The sequence below is a fragment of the Bactrocera neohumeralis genome, chromosome 5 (assembly GCF_024586455.1).
Source record: "Bactrocera neohumeralis isolate Rockhampton chromosome 5, APGP_CSIRO_Bneo_wtdbg2-racon-allhic-juicebox.fasta_v2, whole genome shotgun sequence".
Lineage (NCBI taxonomy): Eukaryota > Metazoa > Arthropoda > Insecta > Diptera > Tephritidae > Bactrocera > Bactrocera neohumeralis.
Window position 1 is genome coordinate 31,626,816 of NC_065922.1, and position 22,561 is coordinate 31,649,376.

At 39.2% G+C, this 22,561-nt stretch overlaps 1 long non-coding RNA gene and 1 other non-coding gene across 2 annotated transcripts in view; one reads left to right on the forward strand and one right to left on the reverse strand.

Annotated features, from left to right (window-relative positions):
• The window catches only part of LOC126759580 (uncharacterized), a 497,180-nt gene that overhangs the window by 157,895 nt on the left and 316,724 nt on the right, over positions 1-22,561 (forward strand). The window contains exon 3 of the long non-coding RNA XR_007667019.1: positions 13,752-13,797. This is a non-coding gene — a long non-coding RNA (uncharacterized LOC126759580). The remainder of the gene's footprint in view (positions 1-13,751; positions 13,798-22,561) is intronic.
• Positions 9,070-9,141, reverse strand: Trnah-gug (transfer RNA histidin (anticodon GUG)). Its single transcript has one exon. It is a non-coding gene; the product is annotated as a tRNA-His (tRNA).

The window sequence follows — 22,561 nt, forward strand, 5'->3', positions numbered from 1 at the left end:
TTCTTCTTCTTCTTCTTTATTGGCGTAGATGGCGCGTAAGCGCGTTTTTCCTTTTCGCTTTTTGGCTCCAAGTGTAGCCAGATCCTTCTCCAACTGGTCTTTCCAACGGAGTGGAGGTGTCTGCTTCTCCCGGCGGGCAATGCATCGAATACACTCACAGCTTCACAGCTCGAGTGTTTTCGTGCATTCGGACGACATGACCTAGCCAGCGTAGCCGCTGTCTCTTATTTCGCTGAACTATGACAATGTCGTCGTATATCTCATACAGCTCATCATTCCATCAAATGCTATATTCACCGTTGCTAATGCACAAAGAACCATACATCTTCCTTAGAACCTTTCTCTCGAAAATTCGTAACGCCAACTTATCAGATGTTGTCATCGTCCATGCATGGGGATGATAAGTGTCTTATAGAGTTTGGATTTTGTTCGTCGAGAGAGGACTTTACTTCTCAATTGCCTATACAGTCCGAAGTAGCATCTGTTGGCAAGAGTTATTTTGCGTTGGATTTTCAGGCTGACGTTGTTGTTGGTGTTACTGCTAATTCCAAGATAGACGAAAATACCAACGACTTTGAAGCTATGACTCCATCTAGCTTCAAACGTTGCATGCATAAAAATCTATCAATCAGTTTCCAGTCAAAACATCTGCAGATGCGGCGAGATGAGCAATTTTAAAGAGAATGATTTTCTGCGTTCCACTCTGGGTCCTCTGGTCCATAAAAGCAATGGTAAAGTCGAAATATCGACCCATTCTCAATCTGAGAAAATTTGGGTAAGCAATCTCACCAGCTTTGTGGTTTTCATCGAATCCGTTATGACCAGGCATCGAAATAAGCGAGTGACAACTTCTGATAAAGAGGTCAAACAAACAAAAGCTAGTCTAAAGCACTGACAGCGAGCTCGTGGCCAGTTTGCCGCTATGCCTTTGAAGTGAATCCATGAAGACACATTTCGGTCCAGCTAACTATAGTGGAAGACGACTTTAAGGGACTTCATAAAAATCTTAAAAATTAATAAATTTGTGGCAACACCAATCCTTAAAAATATATGTACATTTATTTGTATTCCTTGGCGTTCATGTACACTCTCGAAGCTTTCGCTTTCTGTAGCCGTCAATCAAATCGATCATTCATCATTGTTGCATTGCATTGCCGCCATGTTGCACATTGATTGCTTGGCGCTGTTGTTCTGATCATTTAATTAGAGAAATAAGTGAAATACTCTGAACACCTCATTGCTGCTGGCGCAGAATAGCTAATCAGGCACCTACGCGAGACCCGCCATCCAACCGGCAGTTGTTGCAACCATGTGGCATGAATGAGTGAACGAAGTAGTGTTGCGTATTGTTATATGCTGATGGACTGCAATAAATGTATAAATGCAGTGCGTGGCGCATGCCAAAGTGTAGACAACAGTGCCACCAAAAAGTACGGGAAAAAAGTGAAAGAAAAAAATGATGTGGCATGTTGCAAGTGCGGGCACGGATTTACTTTTGACTGCTGGTATGCGTGTGGTTGACATGGAATTTTCGCCAACTTGCTCATTACGCTGGCGCTAATGAGCCGAGGTGATCGTGAGCGGAATAGTTACAATTTCCATGGAGCTCTGGCCTCAGCCCAGGAGGGCTTTATTTTGATTGCGAAATTGCTGAGACTTAAATTAATTAACACAAATGCGCATTGTTGGCGCAAGTTGCCGTGTGGCACGTACAAAAAAAATTGTTCGAGAGAAAAAAATATTCAAGTATCGGCCGTGGTCCGAATTTGTTTTGCCAACGCAAGTATTTCGGTAATCTCAAACGGCATTTAATGGCCATTTAATGCATGCCACCAATGCGCAAACAATTTTTAATACATTTTTGATTGCTGCTCCCTTATGCATTCGGCCATTTAATCGCTACATTAAATATACATATTAATTAATTAAATATTTTTATTGTTTTTTATGGCAACATAGTTGCTTTTTATTGCTCGCTAAACAATTTTTCGTTGGCAATATAGAGCACAAAAGGCTTTTTACAACTTCTACGCAGCCGCATTGGCGCACACCAACGCCTAGGCAAGCTCACTAACATACAAACACTCCTCCATTGCCGCCACAATCGAACGCAGCGCAGCGCCGCCGCATCGTAAAATCGCCACCAAGGTGGCAGCGCCGCGCATAAAATGCCACTTGATGATTTTTACTGCCGCACGCTGCACGACCACCGACCACTACCACTATAGCCGGTGCCGATGCCGAGGCTGCGCCGCGCCGCGCTGCGCTATCAAACTCTGTGCCATGTTTGTGCATCGCCGCCAATCAATGGCTCACATAAAAAGCCGCACAACTTTGTTGCGCACCCCAAAGTGGCGGCCGGGTAGCAAACATTTTATTAAATTAAAACACAATTTAAGCATCGTAAAGAATCATTTACAACCCGTCAGCGACATAAAGCCGCCACGCGATACCGCCGATCTGATTGTCCAGCGATCGCTTGTAGATCGTGCGATTTTCGGCCGAGCAGCGCCCTCAATAGCAGCAAGTGCATTTTATGCACATAATCACTGCTGACGATCTCTTTGTTATCATTATCACGATTTTGTGCTTTAAGTGCTGACTTGGAATTAATAAAGCTATAAAAAATCCCAGCAATTTTATTGCCACAGTTCGCTATGTCAAGTGTGGTAGTTGTGGATTATGTAAGCGCCGCCTGTCCGTTCGTATCAAGACGAAAGCTTTGATGATTATCAGCGATAAAGATTTGTTCGCCATTTTATGTGCGAGCGAGAGTCGTAAGGTTTATGGTTATAAAATGGTTTAATGTATTTATGGCTTGTGGTACGGCCTGTTCGCCAAATATTTGGAACTATTTATTTGACCATAAATAGATCGGTTCTGACTTCAAAACTCAGTAAATAGTTAAATCGCTAGGATGATCAATACTTTAGATTTCGAGTTCTTATAGAGCACCGATGAAAGGGGAGCAAATTGTCCATATCGTCTACAGTATATTCCCTTTAGTTTTATTATATTATTATTATTCTATTATATATCACGTTAAAAAATCATTGGAAGGATATCTTTATTCTCAGTAATTCAAAGAACTCGTTTTAAACTCTTGTTCCATAAGGGACTTCGGTGGATATTTTGCTATATTAGAGAGGTTTGTGTCTTTTACACTATGTATTGCATGCAAGAGGTGTGGGGACTATTTTGGATGGGTTACTCTCGTTTCTCGCGGCAACTGGAGCTCTTCGTCTGCAATGGATGGTGGTTTGACTCCAAGTATGCCATTCACTGAGAGGCATCATTATCGTGCAATCTTCAGCGTACGAAGAAGTTAAACAGTAACAGCGAGAAGACACCACCCTGTGGAACCTCTTGCTTAATTCTTCTCAGTTTTGAATTTTTACCTCGAAATAGTACGGATGAATGACGACCGCTCATGTAGTTCATAGTCCACATCTTCAAGTAGCGTTGTGTGATTGACTTTGTTAAAGATTTTTGACAAATCCAACGCTATGAGAATCGTCCTCTCACAGGGCGGTTTTTGGTCAAGGCCATGCACTATCTGGGCGTTTATAACGCTAAGTGCTGTGGTGCTGCTGTCCACTTTCAGGAAGTCATGCTGGCGGTTTGCTAGGCTCAGGTGATTTGTGAAGGTCGGGTTCCTATATTCTCACTCTATCGATCCGATATCTCGAAGTATTACTTGATTACAATAACTTTTACTGAGTTGTTTCGAGACCAATTTGTTTAAGAGAAGTCAAAATGTAAACACATGATCACACATAAGAGACTGCAACTGGAGAAGAAACTTACCTCGAGTATGTTCGGTTCATCTTGAAGCCAATAGACATTGAAAGACGGCCTTGCATCTCAGGAGTACTGCTTGAAAACTGCAAGAAAAATTTGGTTTTACAACAGATTGTGACTCGTTAAAACGAGCGATTGCCGAAAAATGACCGGAATTCGCGACTAGTCACGAGACAATAATCTTTAATCATGTCAATGCTAAAGTTCACTTAGAGTTTAGGTTAGGTTATGTTAGGTGGCCAATGAGCCACGCATATACCAGTTTTGGTCCTTTTTGGTACCAGATGGAGTTCAGTTACAAGGTCCATGAGTAGTAGAAAACCTTTAGAATGGCTGCGCTTGATGCGCATTTCAACAGACTCTGTGGCCTCACTGTCGATACCTCCTCCATTGTATCATAACCGTGAAGATCCGAGATGTTTACAACATAGCCTTGTCAAGGCGACACAAGTGCACAAAAGGTGCTCCATAGTTTCCCTGATGCTTTGCTCTAGACATTGCCACCACTGACCAGTTAGTATTCCAATCATGTACCTACAGTTTCTTCTATCGAGTACCAATAGGAATTTTGTGTACTTCCAATCTATGCGATTTTGCGCTTTTTTGTGAAAACAAGGAGATCCGTTTTCTCAAGGTTTACGCCAGACTCACTTGCTGTGCCCAATTGTGGACAGTGTTTAAAGAAGTGGCCATATTACTGCTAATGGTCTGTATAAACGTACCCGTTATTTGAATGACAATATCGTCCGCATATGCCACTATCTATCGTCCAAGTTCCTTAGCAGTCTATTCACCTTTAATACCCATTGAAGTAGACATAACACTCCTTACACATTATACTTCTAGAGCTCAAAAAGTTTCTGGTCCACCGTTGTATAGCAGGTTCAACACCTATTAATTGGATACTATTCAGAATAGATTCCGTAGATATGTTGATAAACGCTCCAGAAATGTCTAGGAATTCGAAAGGCTCATTGCATACATTGGATTTCTTAATAACGGTTGTCAATGAGAAATGAAATATCGTTAAGACCTGTAAATTCGATATTTTTCTAAAAAATCTGCCCAGATCTGCAGAAAATTGAACAACCTTCCAACCACTTGTCGGAAGACCAATAATTTATTTAAGTTTATGAATAGAATTGGAATTGGCAGGTTCTAAGCTCTATCCAATGAGATGAGCATGACTTTTACTGGCAAAAACGAAGCAGCTCTAGCTATAACATCCAAATAGTGGATTATCTGACAATCGAAGGTAGTGTGAGTTGAACCAAGAAACTTCACAAGAATATCTGGATGAGAGAAGCGGTTTATTGTTGCCTTTGGACTACAAATTTATTTTTATAAATATGATCAGAGATCGGGACCTCTACCCAATATATAGAAACATAATTTAGGCACTATTTTATATCATGTCTAAGAGATTCACATTGTCATTGCTACTGACTCGAAGCCCACTCCCAATTTAGCACTTCAACTAATATTAACCTGTACTCAAAAATGTAAATCAACTTAATGTTCGACTTCTACTCACATTGTCTTTCAATTTTATGTTTGTATTTCTAATATCTATATGTATGTAGTATATACATATCTGCATTACATATGTCCTGAGTACTGAACAGTTTATTGAGAATAAACGCACGTGCACATCCCTTCTTGTTTGTTGCATATTTTAGTCCTTTCGTTGAAACACGCGCTACAATGTTGTGTAACTCCACAAGTGAAAAGGTGAAACGGTCAATACCAACTATCGCCGTGCGCGGAAATTAATGAAACGGAACGTTTAATATCCTGTTTTTGTTGTCTAAATAGTTTAAGCGGTAATGCGCTTACGAGTTGCAACTGCCTCGATAAATGCAATGCAACCAAACGAGTGATTACAATGCGGAAGCAACACAAGTACTGGCCCTGTGCAGCGCTGTGCTCATCATCCTTATTGTGTAATAATTGCTTATAATGCCGATTGTGAGGTGCGGAGCAGCTGGTTGTGCTCACACTCGAAAACAAAATTAAAATGAAATTAAAAGCATATTCTCCAAACGAGTGCTATAAGGACGAAGCGCAACGCATTATTGGTTATTACCACCAAATATCCCCTTCGCTGGTTGTTCGTCAATTGCCGCGCCGCATAAGGCACCTGAATTTGCTACAAATTTCATCAAATTTTGATATTTGTTTTGAAAAAAAAGCCCGAAAGTTCGTGGGTTTGCGAGGTGTTGCACGCATATTGGCAGCGCAAGTGATGTTGCACTTGAATTATGCTTCCCGCCGCCTCATTTCGCAAGCTCACGCAACTAATTTCGGCCGAAAAAAAGCACTTGAAAATCGAAAGCAAAATAATTTACTTGATTGCTCAATTTAGTAGCCGTGCCACATTGCTACGAAGTGTTGCATGTGGTCGCATGGAAGTGAGTGTATCGATGCTCTGTCGTCCTCTGTTGGTGTATATAATCGTAAAAGCGACGAATCGTTTAATTTAAAATAAATAAAATTTGTAACAATGTCTGGCAAGCGATGACGCTTTTGACGCATCATATTGTTGGCCTTGTTGTTGTGCCGAAAGCTATTACCGCACTCCATATATGGTCGCTACTGATCCAGTTGATTGAATTTTGCTCTCGTTAATGTTGCAGGATTTTATTTTACGTACTTCTTATTTACCTTTTCCTTAATTCCTATTAATTTGAACTTTCGGCAGCGTTTTAGCGGCGCAAATGTGCGCGTTTATTGATTTTTAATGAAGCTAAAATGTGCGGAGTTATGCTTTTGAAGTGTGTAGTGGCTCTGCGGAATTGCGGTGGTGGCGACGGTTGGTGGCTGACAAAACCGAAATAAGATATACTCTTATTATGATATGTTCGTCTTCCATATATGTATATTGATCATGTGTCTCATATGTTATATGAAGCTTCATGATTTTGGTCAGTTAATGCTGTTAATATGTCTAAGAAACGTTTATCCATTCTCATCTTAGAAACCTCTAACAACTAGTATATTTTCTGGTTGATTGATGTTTTTTTTATTCTTGGCCTGTTTTTGTTGTAAACGCATAATACTTTTTTAAATTTTTTAAAGTATGCTTGTTTTTGTTGTTGCCTAGTCCCTATTAGGATGGTAAGGAATAGCTAAATTGTCGTCGACACCATCCAACGGAAAGCCTATGAAACGTGCTGTTTTGACGGAGTCGGGCCAAAGGTAGAAGAAAGTCAGATGTGTAGGGCTAGCATATACATATACATATATTTGATATGTCAATGTCTATTATGGATAAGTAGGAGTTTAACCTGCTACAGTATCCAGAACGACGCTGCACAAGCACGACTCTCATTTCTCGCGGCAACTTGAGCTCTTCATCTGCAATGGGTGTTGGTTTGATCCTGAGTACGCCATTCGCTGGAAGTCAGTCGGTAAAGGTGTTGGTGGCGCAACTGTGAATGATTGTCAGTGCTTGTCGGAAGTTCGCTGTCTGGTCGGCGTATTGTCTGATGACGTCTTCGTAGTTGAGGAATGACCTCTTGATGCTCCTAGAAAGCGGTTCCGCTCCAAGCAGATGACCGCAAGCATTATTTCTGAGAAAGCATCTCAGCAGGAACTACCTTCCTTACGCTCACGGGCCTAACTACGCAGGTGATCGATAGGAGACATCAAGAAGCATCCTGTCGTAGTTCGGAGTGCAGTATTCTGATAGATCTGAAGCTTCCTCGTCTGCGTTTCACTGCATTTGCCTATATTGGTGCGGCGTAGTTAAGTTACCTCACCACCTGAGCCTAGTAAGCCACCATTATGCCTTCCGAAAAGTGCACAGTACCAACACAGCACTTAGTGTCATAAGCGCCTAGATAGCTCGAGGCCTTAACCAGAAACCACTCTGTGAGAGCACGATCCTATTGGTGTTGGACTTGTCAAAAACCTTAGACACAGTCAGTCATACAACGCTACTGCAGGACACCGAAAAAATTGCGCTATTTCCAGGACTGAACAAAAACTCAAATTTGAGAAGAATTAAACAAGAAGTTCCGCAGTGTCGTGGTTTCTACCCGCTATTGTTTAACTTCTATATCTCGAAACTCCCACAGCTACCAGAGGGAGTTTTTATAACCTCGTACGCTGATGATTGCACGATATTGACGTCGGTCATTGGAATCGATGGCATGCGTTCAAAGGTAAACGGCTATCTCTCCGAACTTTCTCGCTTCTTCTCTGCACGGAACTTAACACTCTCCCCCACTAAATCCATAGCGATCATATTTTAAAGTATGCCTCGGAACTGACGGTTTTTGGATGAAAAAGGTTACCCATGTGTATTGTCTTCTAGAGGTGTTCTCTAGGATGACATTCAGACGTAGACCAGACTTTGACAATGTCTGATGTTGTCAAAGCCCCCGAATATTAACTCATCTATTTGTGTAAAGCATATTAGAAGTCAACCCATTTTTTTCTTCAATAAAGGCACTGATACTCTGACAGCTAATCACGCACAATTTTAGTTTCGTTAATTCCATTCCTTTGGCAGCTCAATGATCGAAAATAGCGATAAAAAAGAAGAAATTGTAAGCACTGTATCGATTGCCCATGGGCTAAAGGTTGCAGAAAAAGACGTTTGGAACCATTTAACTTACGCTGGATATGACCACACGAATTAGCACAATAAATTCACATGGATACGATCTGCAAATCGCTGCTGAATCGCAACAAAATTAATCCATTCCTGCAGCAGATGGTTACTGGTGATGAAAAGCGCGTCACTTGCGACAATACTCGTATCTATCGTGAACGGACGTGGTCGAATCACGGCAAATGGTGACCAAGTCAGAATTGACGGTCAAGTTTTGCTAATTATTTGGTGGGGTTCGCAGAGAGAGAATTGTCTACCAAGAGTTTTTTCCATGTTCAAATATAAATATTATGGAATATTTTCTTCGCCCATTTTTTGCTCAAGCTCAATAATATTTTTTAAATTCCAATATCTATATTATGATGCCATTATGAAATTATAAAAAGTTCTATTTTCTCATATGAGCTCTTCCCTACTTATCTAAGGTAGAATATTCCAAAGCCGTTAAATAATATGTATGTTTATATACAACTGGTCGGACGAAAAGCCAGCCATAATCTAGTTTATATATAAAGTAAATAAATCTTCAAGGTTCAGTTTTCAAAACATGAAGTGCGTTAAAGTTAAGCTAATCTTGCAGTATAAAAATTTATATATTATGTATTTAAAAAAAATTCACTTCCATCCGTGACAATGCTTCTGGGAAGCATTGCCGTGACCAGGATTCGAACCTGGGTTACTACGGCCACAACGTAGGGTCCTAACCACTAGACGATCACGGCTACTGGAAGCTTGCTACCAATTCAAATTAGTTTTTACCAAAAGCAACGTTAAACTAGATTTGTTGCATGGTCGCTTATATACCAGGGTAAACGTATAGCATATGCGTGTATTATCTTTCAGTTAATAAAACTGTTTGCATGCCGGCAATTAGGCCGTAAGTAGAGCACAAAACAAACTCGAGAAACAGCAGGCGGCTCAAGAAAGTAATATTAGACAAAGACCAAAAACAACCAAAAAATGTTTGAAAGAAAAAAATAAAAGCAACCAAACATTCAACAGTAGACTGTCTGAATGATCATTATTGGGCGAACTATCGGCATGTCAGTGGAGGCCAAAACAATGCACCATGTGATAATTCAAGGAAAATCACGACAAATTTGCATTACCTAAGCTTAGAATTGCTACCAGATGTGGTCACCTGGAACTATTTTAATTTATGGCTCTGCTGAAATTCTTTTTCATTTACTACCGTTATATTCTCTCAACTTATATTCACCAAATAAAATCCTCTAACAATAAGAGTTTCCTCCAGTCTTCTCTCAACTGAAATTCCTACAAATCACTTAGCTACTTTTAATCATTTTATGCTCTAATTCCTGGAAAGTGAATATTAGACATTCAGTGAATCTGAAGTATGCGCCAATGCCATCAATCAAAAGGCCATCAACAGCTTTCAGACGCTAACGCCGACGTAGGTGTTAATTTGCACAAATTTGCGCTAACTATATTGTCTGGGGCAACACCTCGTTGAGTGGCGGTGAACAAAAAAAATTTGAAGAAATAAATGAAAATAAATAAAAATAAAACTAAAAGATACAAACTAACCATAAAATACATAAAAAATGGGAGCACCAACAACGGCTGACGCTAATTAACAACAAAAGTATCGCAGAGGAGGAAGGCGGTGTCATATTACGCGCAGGCGCACAAAGCGACTCATCAAACGAACAAAAAAGGAGTGAGTCAAGAACAAAAGGTGTTGAAGTTAACACCAGCAACCAGAATGGCAAACGAGCAGGCAACACTTCCGAAGAGATGGCAGATATGGTATTTAGGCGAATTTCTTTTATTTTTTTAGATTTTTTTTCTAATTTGTTTTTATACCCTGAACAACGTATACTAAGTTTGCCACGACGTATGTAACACCCAAATGAAAGATCGTATTAGATCGTTGGGGTTCCTATAAAGCGTATAAAGGATAAGCCTGGCGTGCTGTTTCGATTTAGCCAAGCACAAACGTACAAACGCACCGATCCACTAAGGAATCTCCACAAAATTTGGCATAGTATATTATTATAAACGTTGCTATAATTTCTGAAGTAATGGTTTTCATCGGACATTTATAGCATATACATAGCTGCCATACAAACTGTATGATCAAAATCAAGTGCTTGTATGAAAAACTTTTTCATATGACGAGATAACTGTAATCTCCAAAAAAATTGTTTAGATCGGATCACTATAGCATATAGCTGCCATACAAACTGACCTCTCGGAATCAAGTGCTTGTATGGAAAAATTTTTTTATTTGAAAAGTAATATTCACGAAATTTGGCAAGCGTGGTTATACAAGGCAACGGTGCAATTTCCGAAGAATTTGTTCAGATCGAATAACTATAGCATATACATAGCTGCCATATAAACAGACCAGTCAAAATCATTTTCTCTCAAGAAGTTTTTTGTAACTGGTAGGGTATAACAACTCCGGTACAGCTGAAGTTTACTTTTTTTTAGTTATACATATATGTATTTTTGTTGTTGTTTTTTTTTTTTGTTTTGGTTGCTAACTGCCTACATGCTGCCGAACGTACCAATCAAATCCTATTAGTGCCAACTTTTAAGCAGATTTATGTTGCGGCAAGCAGCATGCGTTGCCTGCATACAATGTTCATTATGCATGTATGCATGCATGTATGTGTGTGTGTTTGTGTCTCTAAATTCAACTTGTTGACTTGTAGATTCCAATTAAGCGTCTCAAATACTCAGCTTGAGCCTCTTAAAAAGCCATTAATCACCCGTTTAACTATGTTCTAAAGTGCTAAATATCAGCGAGTCCACGAAAAGACAACACATACAAGCGTAACAACAAAAATCACAATAACAACTCCACATATACACACTAATTCAGCAAAACAGCGCTGGGTTTGCTGGCAAAATCGCACGAAAAAAATTTAGCAACAGCTAAAACAACAAAAAAAAACGTTGTTAAGCACACACGAGACCAACTGTGCTGACAACGGCAATAGCAACAACAACAAAACGACAGTTTGCACACCAAATTGTTGCAAAAAGGTGCGAACTACTTCGCACGTTCTTGCCTCGTTTTTTTTTGCCTTAGCTGGCCTACCCTTTTTGCTGTTGTTGTTGTTGACTTTTTTCTATGAAATTCACACCTTGCTGGCAAATCGTTGCCACACGAACCAGCATTCGAGCACATGCATGAAAAACCATCGAACAGGTAAATTTCGGAATTGGAAGAGCATTTAAATGAATGAGCGCCGAATCGCTCACAGACCGCTACAATGCCAAAATATAATTTATTATAAGCAAATGCACAGCTATATATACACACATGCACACTTTTGGTATGTGAATAACATGCACAACGCTCGAGCGTTTAGTTAATTTGCCGGGCTCATCAGCATGCAAGCGTTGAGTAGGCGCAGACGGGCTCGCTGACTTGTGTTTGCACTAAATTTGCAACACGCAACACGCCTGCCACTCACGCACTCACGCCAAGCGCCATATGTGGCATGCAACGCATGGCGCCTAAAAAGTGTTATATTTTATTACTTCGACGTTTGCGCACCCAGACTGCCACAGCGAACACGCTTTCATATAATTATGTCTGCATGTAGATATATGTATGTATATGTGGGTGCATGTAATTCACACCTATCGTAATTCTGTCGGGCGTTTAACGGTTAACGGTTTCATGGCTGTCGAGATATTAAATTTGCGTTGCTTTGTCGGCTTTTGCCAAACAGATTTCTAAGGTGTTACCGCCTGCAGCGCCAATGTTCTTAAGTTTTTCGGACTTTTGGTCATTAAATTCGTCAGCAATTACTCATAATGTGCGCTAATTATTTGGCAGCGCAATAAATATTTGAAACATTGGATAATTCATTAGTAGTGATCCTACTAAACCATTCCATCTTTGACTCATTCCAAATACTTTTTTTTCTTCTTTTGCTTTTTGGTGTAACAGGCCGCTGGGTAAAATACATAAAACGGGGCTATTGAACAAAGATGCATTCGTACATTTTCAACGAAAATTTGGTCATAATTTTATATAAGTAGTAGCCTGTATAGCTCATTGTTTCATTTCATGTATGTCTTAAAAGTTTAGAAGCATTAACTTGAACCAAAGTCAAAATGCTTCAGAATCTATCGAATTTCCTCAACAGTTGGTTCTAAGTTACCGGAATTGAATCTGGATTAGATTCAGCGAAGGGCTAATCTTTCGGCGATCTAACCCTATTTAGATCGATAAATAATAGAAGTATCAGAATGCAAATTGTGGTGCTGCAGACTCTCTTTCAAGACATAAACCGTTATGAAAGGAAATTCTACTCAGAGTCACAAAAAGCTGTCCAAACTATGCTAAGAAGAAATATTGAAGTTCTGAACAGATCATTTCAGTATAAGTGCCGACAAAGCCATTACAAAACTCTACTTACTAGTATACAGGAATGTTAGGTCCACTTTATTATACTAAACAAAATCTAAATCTATCGGTATACCGTATCGTGATAATACTACCAGCACTAAAGTATTGCTGCTTAAGTAAATTGTTGTTCAGAAAGGGACTGTGTTGCCATCAATATTTTTCATAAGTTCGAATGAACCGGTTAAGTTTCTGGGAACCTAAAGAAAAAATCCAAAATTCTGATATTTTTAACATATTAATTTTGCTGTCATTAAGGTGGCGTTAGAATTACTCTTCCATAGTGCAGCCTCCTTCAGAGAAGTGACTATCCACTGTGATAGCAAGAAGGCGATACCAGACTTAAGATCATTAACCGTACGTTTGAAGTTGATTATGGAATGCCTAACCTCATTATCAATGGCATCGAGTCACTTTGTGATAAAATTAGTATGGATACCACAGCGCAATTGCAGGCCTTTTTGACCAATATCGATTGTAAGAGATCCAGTGAGCTATTTGCCCTTAGTAAGGCTAGCCTCTTCCTGGCTATGGGAGTTCTAAGAGGCCATTGACCTATCGGTTTCATGCTTTAAGGTTGAGAATTTACCAAGTTACGGTTTTTACAATACTTCAGAATATAAAAAGGTAGTTAAATTTTAAAACCAATTCATGGTGTAAAATTTTCAAGAACTATGAAAATGTGAATCCTTATATACATTTCGATAGGCGAATTATTTTATTAAGACATATTAAAGTACAATTAATAATACAATGATTTGATGATGACTATTTAACATTTTTGGACCGAAAACCATAATGTGGAATAGCAAATAACATGTAACATGTGGAGTAATAAAATAACAAACTACACTTTTTCTTTAACTATAAAACTTTTAATTTAGAAAATAAATATATTTGAAACAAACGATATAATTTCTATACATACCTCTTTTCTTTCAGAACGAACAATATTTGTGGACTTGGGTTGAAAAGAATTCGGAAAATGGTGAGTAAAAAAATCTATGAATTGAATTTTATTAAATATCAGAATACTCAAAGGATATTCCATAAATATTAACATAAAATTTTTCAGGAGAGAATTTTATGCATATTTGGTCATATTATTAAAAGTGTGAATATCCTACAATATTAATAACAAAATTCATAATACTAAAATCGCAATGAATGTTTGATACAAATTCATAAATTTATAATGTTTATTGAAACATATTGCAATCAATACTTTATCGCGCCTCCTTATCATTGCTGGCAGTGAATATATGAGTTTTTGCAGTATTCTCACCTCCTTGTCAATATACGCCGTTGGTTTCTGTGAGGCTATCTATGCTTTATAACCAGCCACTGGTTTTCAGTCTTAGAACCACGAATATGCAAAAACAGAAGTTAAAGGATCAAAATTAACTATCAGTGAGATAGATAATAGGTAATAGAACTGAAAAAAAAATACTTAGGTAGTCGATCTTATGACATGGCACAAAATTGTTTTGAAATATGGCGGTATTAATACAGCTCTTCGGTGGAGGTCATCAAATTAGGTAACTGGATTTTTGTATAGGCCTCATCCTTTACTCTTCCTTCAATTAATTCAATCCGTTTTACTCTTTTATAAGACAAACAGCCCTAAACCCTCCTGCTGACTGGCTGGTTTACTGTGGATGGTGGGGACTCTCCGCTGAACCGTTCATCTGATCTTCTCCGTACATGACCGAAACCATCTGATCTAAATATATCAAACTTCGTTTTATCCACCGACTAATATTCTGCTGTTTCCCTTTTGGCTGTCCAAGGGTTTTTCTTCAAGGACATCGGTAGTTCTAAGAGGATTGTGCGAAACGACATTTGATTGAATCTGATAATGTTTTCTACATATACTGATATCTGTACAAAAATTCGGAAAAAAATTTCAAGGCTCTATGACGATTTCTGCTATGATATGATATGCTTTTGAAAATTTGCTTGGCATCCGTTGAAAGATTTCATCATAATCGCTTGGCAGCCATTCTGTTAAAGCGATCCTGTTGACAAGAACGTCGGATGGGACTTTCCGGGCGAAGTTCGTCTTTCGGACCTTTTCGGACTCTTTTATCTGGGAAAATGAAACCGTCTTCCGAAATTTTTTGATGAAATCTAGACCGTAGCGGACTTACTCAACCTTGAGGTGGGTGCGACTATCTGACCAGAATATTGTGACAGTACTGTACATCAATATATGTATAGTTAAATTTCGTTTATAAAAAGGATACTTCATTTTAGATTGTTAGTATGATGAATTCCATAACTTTTTCAACAGGATGCATAACCTTTTTATACCCTGAACAGGGTACATTAAGTTTGTCAAGATGTTTGTAACACCCAGAAAGAAGCGTCGGAGACCCTGTAAAGTATATATATAAATGATCAGTATGTTGAGCTGAGTCGATTTAACCATGTCCGTCTGTCTGTCTGTCCGTCCGTCCGTCCGTACGTCTGTATATATACGAACCAGTCCCTCAGTTTTTAAGATATCCTTTTGAAATTTTGGAAACGTCATTTTCTCTTCAAGAAGCTGCTCATTTGTCGGAACGGCCGATATCGGACTACTATAACATATAGCTGCCATATAAACGGAACATTTGACAATGTATCTTCACAAAAGTTGGTATAGATTATTTTCTAAGGCAACAATGTAATCTCCGAAGAAATTGGTCAGATCGGTTAACTATAGCATATAGCTACCATACAAACTGAACACATAGTTACTAAAAACCTGTGAAGAGTATATTAGCTTCGGTGCAGCCGAAGTTACTGTTTCTTGTTGCTTTCTGCATTAGTTATCACCTCTAATTAATCGATAATACAATTTCTGTTATCGACTTAAATTTGGAAATAATATGGTTAGATATCAGAGATTAAATATTCAGAAAACTTGATATTTACAAAATTATATTGTTATGATAGCGACCGAATTTGATGGAAATAGCTGTCTTCATTTTACATAGACTTATCCTTCAAATTCCCAATATCGGTTTTTGAAATTTATGGCCGAAATTCGGGAAGTTTTGGCTGTAGTTCATAAGAAATATGAAAATTAGGCAAAGTTGGAATTAGTGTCATGTATCCCGATTCTAAGACAGCGCTACGATTTAAAATAGAGATAAGAAGTGATTAAGTTTAGGCTAACCGATGGTTATCTCATATCACATATCCTTCATACAAGTTTCCTATCGTAAATTGGAATCGTATGTGTTATTACTTGCTTTTGTGCGTTTATTTGTTAGTCCTCTCATATGTTTGTATGTATGTATGTATAGAAAGATATTAGTTTCTCGTCAAATCCTTGAAATTTTGCATTTCCGCATTTCCCGCAAAAGATTCACATAGTTAAGTCAATATTTGGACCAAGCAAAGTCAGTAAATAAGGAACGATTTAAACAGAAACATAACAAAGCGCCGCAAAATCAAAAAAAAATTTAAGCTGAAAATGGCAACGCGATCAAATTACCGATATGTGAGTAAATATGCTATCGTATGAGTTTATTTATAAGTACACACATACTTATATGTATGTATGTAAGTGCCTATGTCTGATTTTTACCAACCATATGAGTAAGCGGCTTTTGGAAGAAAGTAAGTCACTGAGAAACAATAGAAAAGTCATTATCGGTTTGAATATGCATACATGTACATGTGTATATATATTTGTGTATAAGTATGCATTTCCACATGGCCGGACCGCATTACAAATATCCTGCGACCACAACTCGACCATTTAAGTCCAATGCAAACAGCCTAATCGCTTGCACAAACAACACAAAACAGTCCAACAAAAGCAAATATAAATTTGATTTCCCTACAACAACAGCAACCTAAACACAGGAAGTAAAGTTGTTGGCTACTGTTGTTGAGCCCGATGCAGCCGCGCCACCAGTGAGCTACTTTTCGCTGTCCTAAATGGGCTAGCTCACGCCTTGCTGCGCTCAGAGACAGAGCGGCTGAACAGTGCCACACAAAGGAGGCGAGTTGCTAAGAACACGTTAAAATAAGCAAACAATTTTTTTGTTCGCTTATCCCAGCAGCTACTATGAAATCGCACCTCGATTTTACCGCAGAATTCTGATAAATCTCAGCGATTAGACACACAGGGCTGATATTTAGCGGCGGCGCGGGAGTGCGCTTGTGTGCGTGCCTATGCAAATGTGTGTGTGTGTGAGTGTCTACGCATGCGCGCAGCAAATGCTTTGATGTTCCGCCAGCTACTTTGTAGAATAGAAAATTGTGCTTGCCACAGCAATTTTGCATAATTCCTGCCATTGTCCGAAGGTTCCATATATTCCTATGGATGTTTGCCGATTGGTGGCTGCAAGTAGCCGCGTCTAATAGCTACAGCAATTGGTTTGCAATTTTCTTGTACTTTGATTTTATGCCACAGATACGCAGTCGTTAGACCAAGTATTTACACAACGATTATTAGTCGAAGGGGATTGACAAAAGTTCGTCTTTGTAGATATTCTTCAAACTGGATGGTCTGGGATGGAATAAGTTTTTGCATATAAATATCATGAAATCTAGCCACGAAAAGTGGTATCAGCTCTATTCTTTGCTTATTTTCTGTGAATGCCATCATTTTCTTGCGGTCCTCCTCTTGAGGGACGAGGAAACAAGAGAAAATACCTAAACATCGTTTGCGAACTTACCTAAGGGTATATAAATGTTGTAACCAAGTGGGCTGCTATAAATGGATTAGCCCTAAATCCAAAAAAAGTTAAACTAATTTTGTTTCGCTGGGAGGCTCTATTTGTCAACCGGTGAAAAGGGTCTGGCTCTTTTAGCTTGAAGATACAAAATCCTGATGTTACACTGTTTTCGCTGGAAGACTCCATTATTCAACCCGTAGACCGGACCGATGTGGTTCTTTTGGCTTATTTAGTATGTTTTAAAGAGTCGTTTATAAGCTGATTGGCTCTCGGAAAACCCGCACTAACCAAGCAATTGGAGCGTCTTCTAACAGCGTAATCGGTATCTCTTGACAATTTAGATTACTGCATCGCGAAATCTTTTCCCGGCGGTTTCTCCTTTGCTTACATAACTACAATGAATTTTCGTGTGGAGCAAAGCCGTTGTGGAAAAGATGCAGTGAGCTTTTTCACGGTGGGCTCGAAGTTAAGAGGGAGGGATTGTGAAATCTTCTGTCGGGAGTTCTCCATTAACTTCAAACTACTGTAGCGTATTTCAAGCAAAGGTGGCCGCCATAAAAGTAACAGTGCATGTATTGCTGCGAAGTGCGGCTTCCTTCAGATATGTGTGCTTTCACTCTGAAAGCAGAGCGACTAAACTAGCTTTGAACTCATTGATTGTATGTTCAAAACCAGCATTGCATTTCCGCATTGGGTTGTTTGGGTGTCCAGTCACAGCAGAACCGCCGGAAACTGCAAAGTCAATGAGCTTACTCGAATATCAAACGACTGAAAGTAAGTCGGTACTCCATTGTCCTCTTAGGCTCTATCGCTGGAGCTGTGCACCTCTCCTGAGCTTATCAAGCGCAGATCAACAACCAGAACTTCGAGTTTCTTGTAGACTAAGATGACTTATAAGAGAAAAAAAGTCGGACACCGCCCGAATTTTGCTGAGTTGAGACTTAAATTTTTCGGTAGACTGACTTTCGGCGAACTTAGCGAACTGGCTGTCTTGAAAAATTGTTTGGTAAACTCAAAACGCTACGCTAATTTAGAGATTCAGCTCCAGGAGATTTGGTTATCACAAGGAATCAACGTTCACAGCTGTCATCCATCGATTGGGTTCAACCCTACGACTTAAGTTAACCAAATCTATCCTAACCTTACTTCTTTTACTGCTGTGGATAAATATTTTTATGGTCGACAAATCTTAAAAAGGATTCGTCGTTGTATGAGGATTTGATTATCTATTTTTAGGTGTTTTTGGGTAACACAAAGGACCTACCTTCAAACTTGTACAACTTAGATCGATCGATTGAGATCAATCTCATAGCCTAACTTCTTCCAATGCTATGTATAAATATTTTTATGACCTAAAAATTTTGAGCGAATCAATGGAATCGTTCCTGTACTGGTTGTCATCGAAGTGATCTAAAGGTAGGCTCAAGAATCTTTCGACTGGGACGGACCATATGGAGAAGGGTTCGCTGGGCACGCCTGAACGCTGGACACACATTTGGTATGTCGGAATAAATTCTGAATAAGTTGGAGTTTTACCTGCTACAGCATCCAGAACGAAGTTGCGCCAGGGTCGAAACTCAAGCTTTTTGTCTGTTATGGGCGGCGGTTTGACTCCTAGTACGCCAAGTACTGGTAGGAAGTCGGTGAAGGTGTTGATGGCTCCACTGTGAATGGTGGTCAATGTGTGTTGAGAGCTAGTTGCGTCTGAAGCCTGGCGTAATGTTCACTTTCGTCGACCTAATCAAGGAAAGATTTTTTGTTGGTTCCTAATAAGCGACTCCGCTTCAAGCAGACGACTGCAAAGGTGGCTTCTGCGAAAACATCCCCATTGAAACTGCTTGGAGAGGAGCTCATTTTGTTCCTTATCAGAAAACTCGCGGTCCTCGCTGTGCAAATATTCAACCGGAGACATCAAGAGGCATCCTGTAATAGTCCAGACAGGAGTGTTTTGACACATCTGAAGCTTCTTCGTCTGGGTATCGCTACTTCCAGGCGACCATATTAGTGCAGCGTAACTTATGACCGCAATTCTCATGACAACCTCTTATATGTTACTGGAAACTATACCGACTTTATCCAGTCAATTGCTGTTACTTCGCGATCCAACCTTGTTTGGAACGGTTTGTTCTAGGTTAAGTTTTGTTTTGTATCATTTCTCATTCTGCTATTTTGTGGTCATAATTCTCCTCTACTCCAGTAACTTCTTCATAGGTAACCACGTAGACATTCCGTACACTGTAAAATATGCGAACTCTCAGTCGTCCATCCTCGTATTGCCGGTGGCACATTTTTATGAAAACAGAAGCTGCCTTTTACATTTGAATCACGATAAGACAACACAACTGCCAACCTCCCAGCTAACCGGGTGACTCTGCGCCACAGTATCAGCGGCGAGTGGCAATGGCGGTCACTTCATAGCCACGAATGAAATCAATTAAATTTTATTTCTTGCTTTTTCCACCTATCGCCATGAAATGATAGAGATAATGAAACGTTTTTCCACTTTTTTGTGGCGATAAACGGCAACTTAGTTGCCACAAAGCCCATGGAGAGAGCGAGGGACGGACAAGAGGCGTTTGGCGCATTTGCATTTTAACTATTGTTGCCAGGGAATACAACAAACACAGCCAAACATATATATAGGCAGTGATTTGGCGTGCACATAATGGATATGTGTTGCTGCGCATGCGCCACGCTGCACCATAAAAGCAACACATTTTACGAGCTACCAAATTACTTCATTTTCAAGCCAGCAAATACCAGCATAGACATACAACAACAATTTAGAATGTTTTTGTGCATTCCCTAGTGTCCTAGCATCTAACTGTCTATTGGGAATGTCGAAGCGACTAACAGAGTTATTAATAATTTTATGGTCCACTCTATGCGCTGTTCTTGCAACAAAGTCATTCTCACTTTTGAGCGCATTCGGCTCTTTCATTTTCATTTATCCACTCTTTGGTCGCACTTAATGCGCTTTTATCTGCATTTTCATTTAGTTTTAGTTGCCTTTTATTGGCAATCCAATGTCGTTTGCGCCGGAATTATGCATTTATGCTCAGCTCTTATGCATTTTAGATAACTTTCCAACTTCAGACCTCTCTGTATTAGTAATTAAATGACATTTCTTATATTTTTAGTGTTGTAGTAAAGATATCTTCATGGTTGTATAGTTTTATTGGTGCTGATATGTGTCTGATATTGGCAATTGAATGCCATTCCAGAAAATAAACAGCTACTTATATCCTATTAGATGGTATGCTATGAGCAAAAAATAATAAGACTTTGTTCGTAATTTTAAAGTTCTTAATGTATTCTTCAAAAACTATGTCTTCCCCCCAAAGTAAACCAACTTGGCCCCAATACACTTATGCCAACATTTTTTCCAATCTTCGAAACAGTTGGCAAAGTCAATTTCCGGAATAGTGCTTAGCAATTCAGGTTTAATGTCTTCAATTGACTCAAAATGGTTTCCCGGGTGCGGTCGTTTAAGTTTGCTGAAGATCCAGAAATCACACGAAGCTAAATGAGGCGAATACGGTGATTGCGGCACGATATTGATTGCAAATTTGACTAAAACCTCACGAAGAATCAACCAGTATGCGACGGTGCATTATTATGGTGCATAAACTAAGAGTTGTTGGCCCATAATTCCAGCCTCGTTTTACGAATAACCTCGTGCAAACGACGCTTAACACTCAAATAGTATTCCTTGTTGACAGTTTGGCGGGTCGGAGGGAATTTGGAGTGCACCACATCTCGATAACCGAAGAAAACTTGGTTTTCGACCTGCTTTCACGGGGTTTTTTCCACAATATTCGAACGATTTATGCTCTGTTTCCGAGTCGTAAGCATAGATCCAAGCTTCGTCGCCAGTAACAATACGTTTCATGATATCCTGATAGTCAAAAAGTATTGTATCTTAGATGATATCTCGATGTAGTTTATCGAAAAGTAATTAGTAATTTTGGAACCAAACGTGCTTTCACTTTTATTGCACCCAAATGATCTTTCAAAATGGTTATCACTGATCATTCCGATATGCCAAAGATGTCGGTAAGAGCTCTGACTGTTAATAGCAGTTCTGAAGCACCAATTTCTTTACTTTATTGATTTCATAGACAGGCCTCTTCCAACATTCGGAACATTTCACAACCAAAAATTCGATTCCGCATACAAAATTTAACTTATTTTTTGAATAACTTCACTCATCGTAAAAATCGCCGAATGCTTTTTATATGTATATCCTTCACAAGACAAGCATATACTAAACACTAATGATTATTTCGAAGTGACATTTGGCACCAAGAAAAAAATATTTTGACGAATGGATTTTCGCGCGAAATTTAAATTAAAAGTCTTACTATTTTTTGCCCACAGTGATGCGTATCCAAATCTACTCGGCATATATGTATGTATATTATACTATAAGAACTACGGTCATGTGGAATATTTCAAGATATCCATACAATTTTTTGTAGAAAATGTAGTGTACTTGTGTTAGTTCACAAAAAATGGATCAAATGGATTCGTGTGTTAATAAAGCATTGCTTTTTGGGGGAAAAAAGTACTGTTGAAGCCAAGGTTCGCATTGATGAACATTATTTGGACTATGTATCAGAGAAATCAACTGTTGGAAAGTGGTTTGCTAAGTTGGAAAGAGGCCAAATGAGCACCAAGGACGGTGAAGGCAGTGGACGCCGTAAAGATACTGTTAACTACGAAAACATAAAAAAGACCCGGATGCTCGTAAATTGAAGTAGTTTCAGAGAGCAGAGGCTCTAAAGTTATCAAAACAACGTATTGGATATATTGTGAATGAATAGTTAGGTGTGCGAAAGCTCTGCGCAAAGTGGGTGCCGCGCGAGCTCACTTTTGATCAATGACGAGTTGACGATTCGGAGCAGTGTTTGGAGATATTCGAGCGTAATAACATCGAATTTTTGCATCGATATGTGACAATAGAGGAAATAAGAAGCCAACACACACCGATGATGAACCTGCTCCAGAGCGTGGAAAAACATTGCAGTTGACTGGCAAGGTTATGCTGTCTGTATTTTGGAATGCGCATGGGAT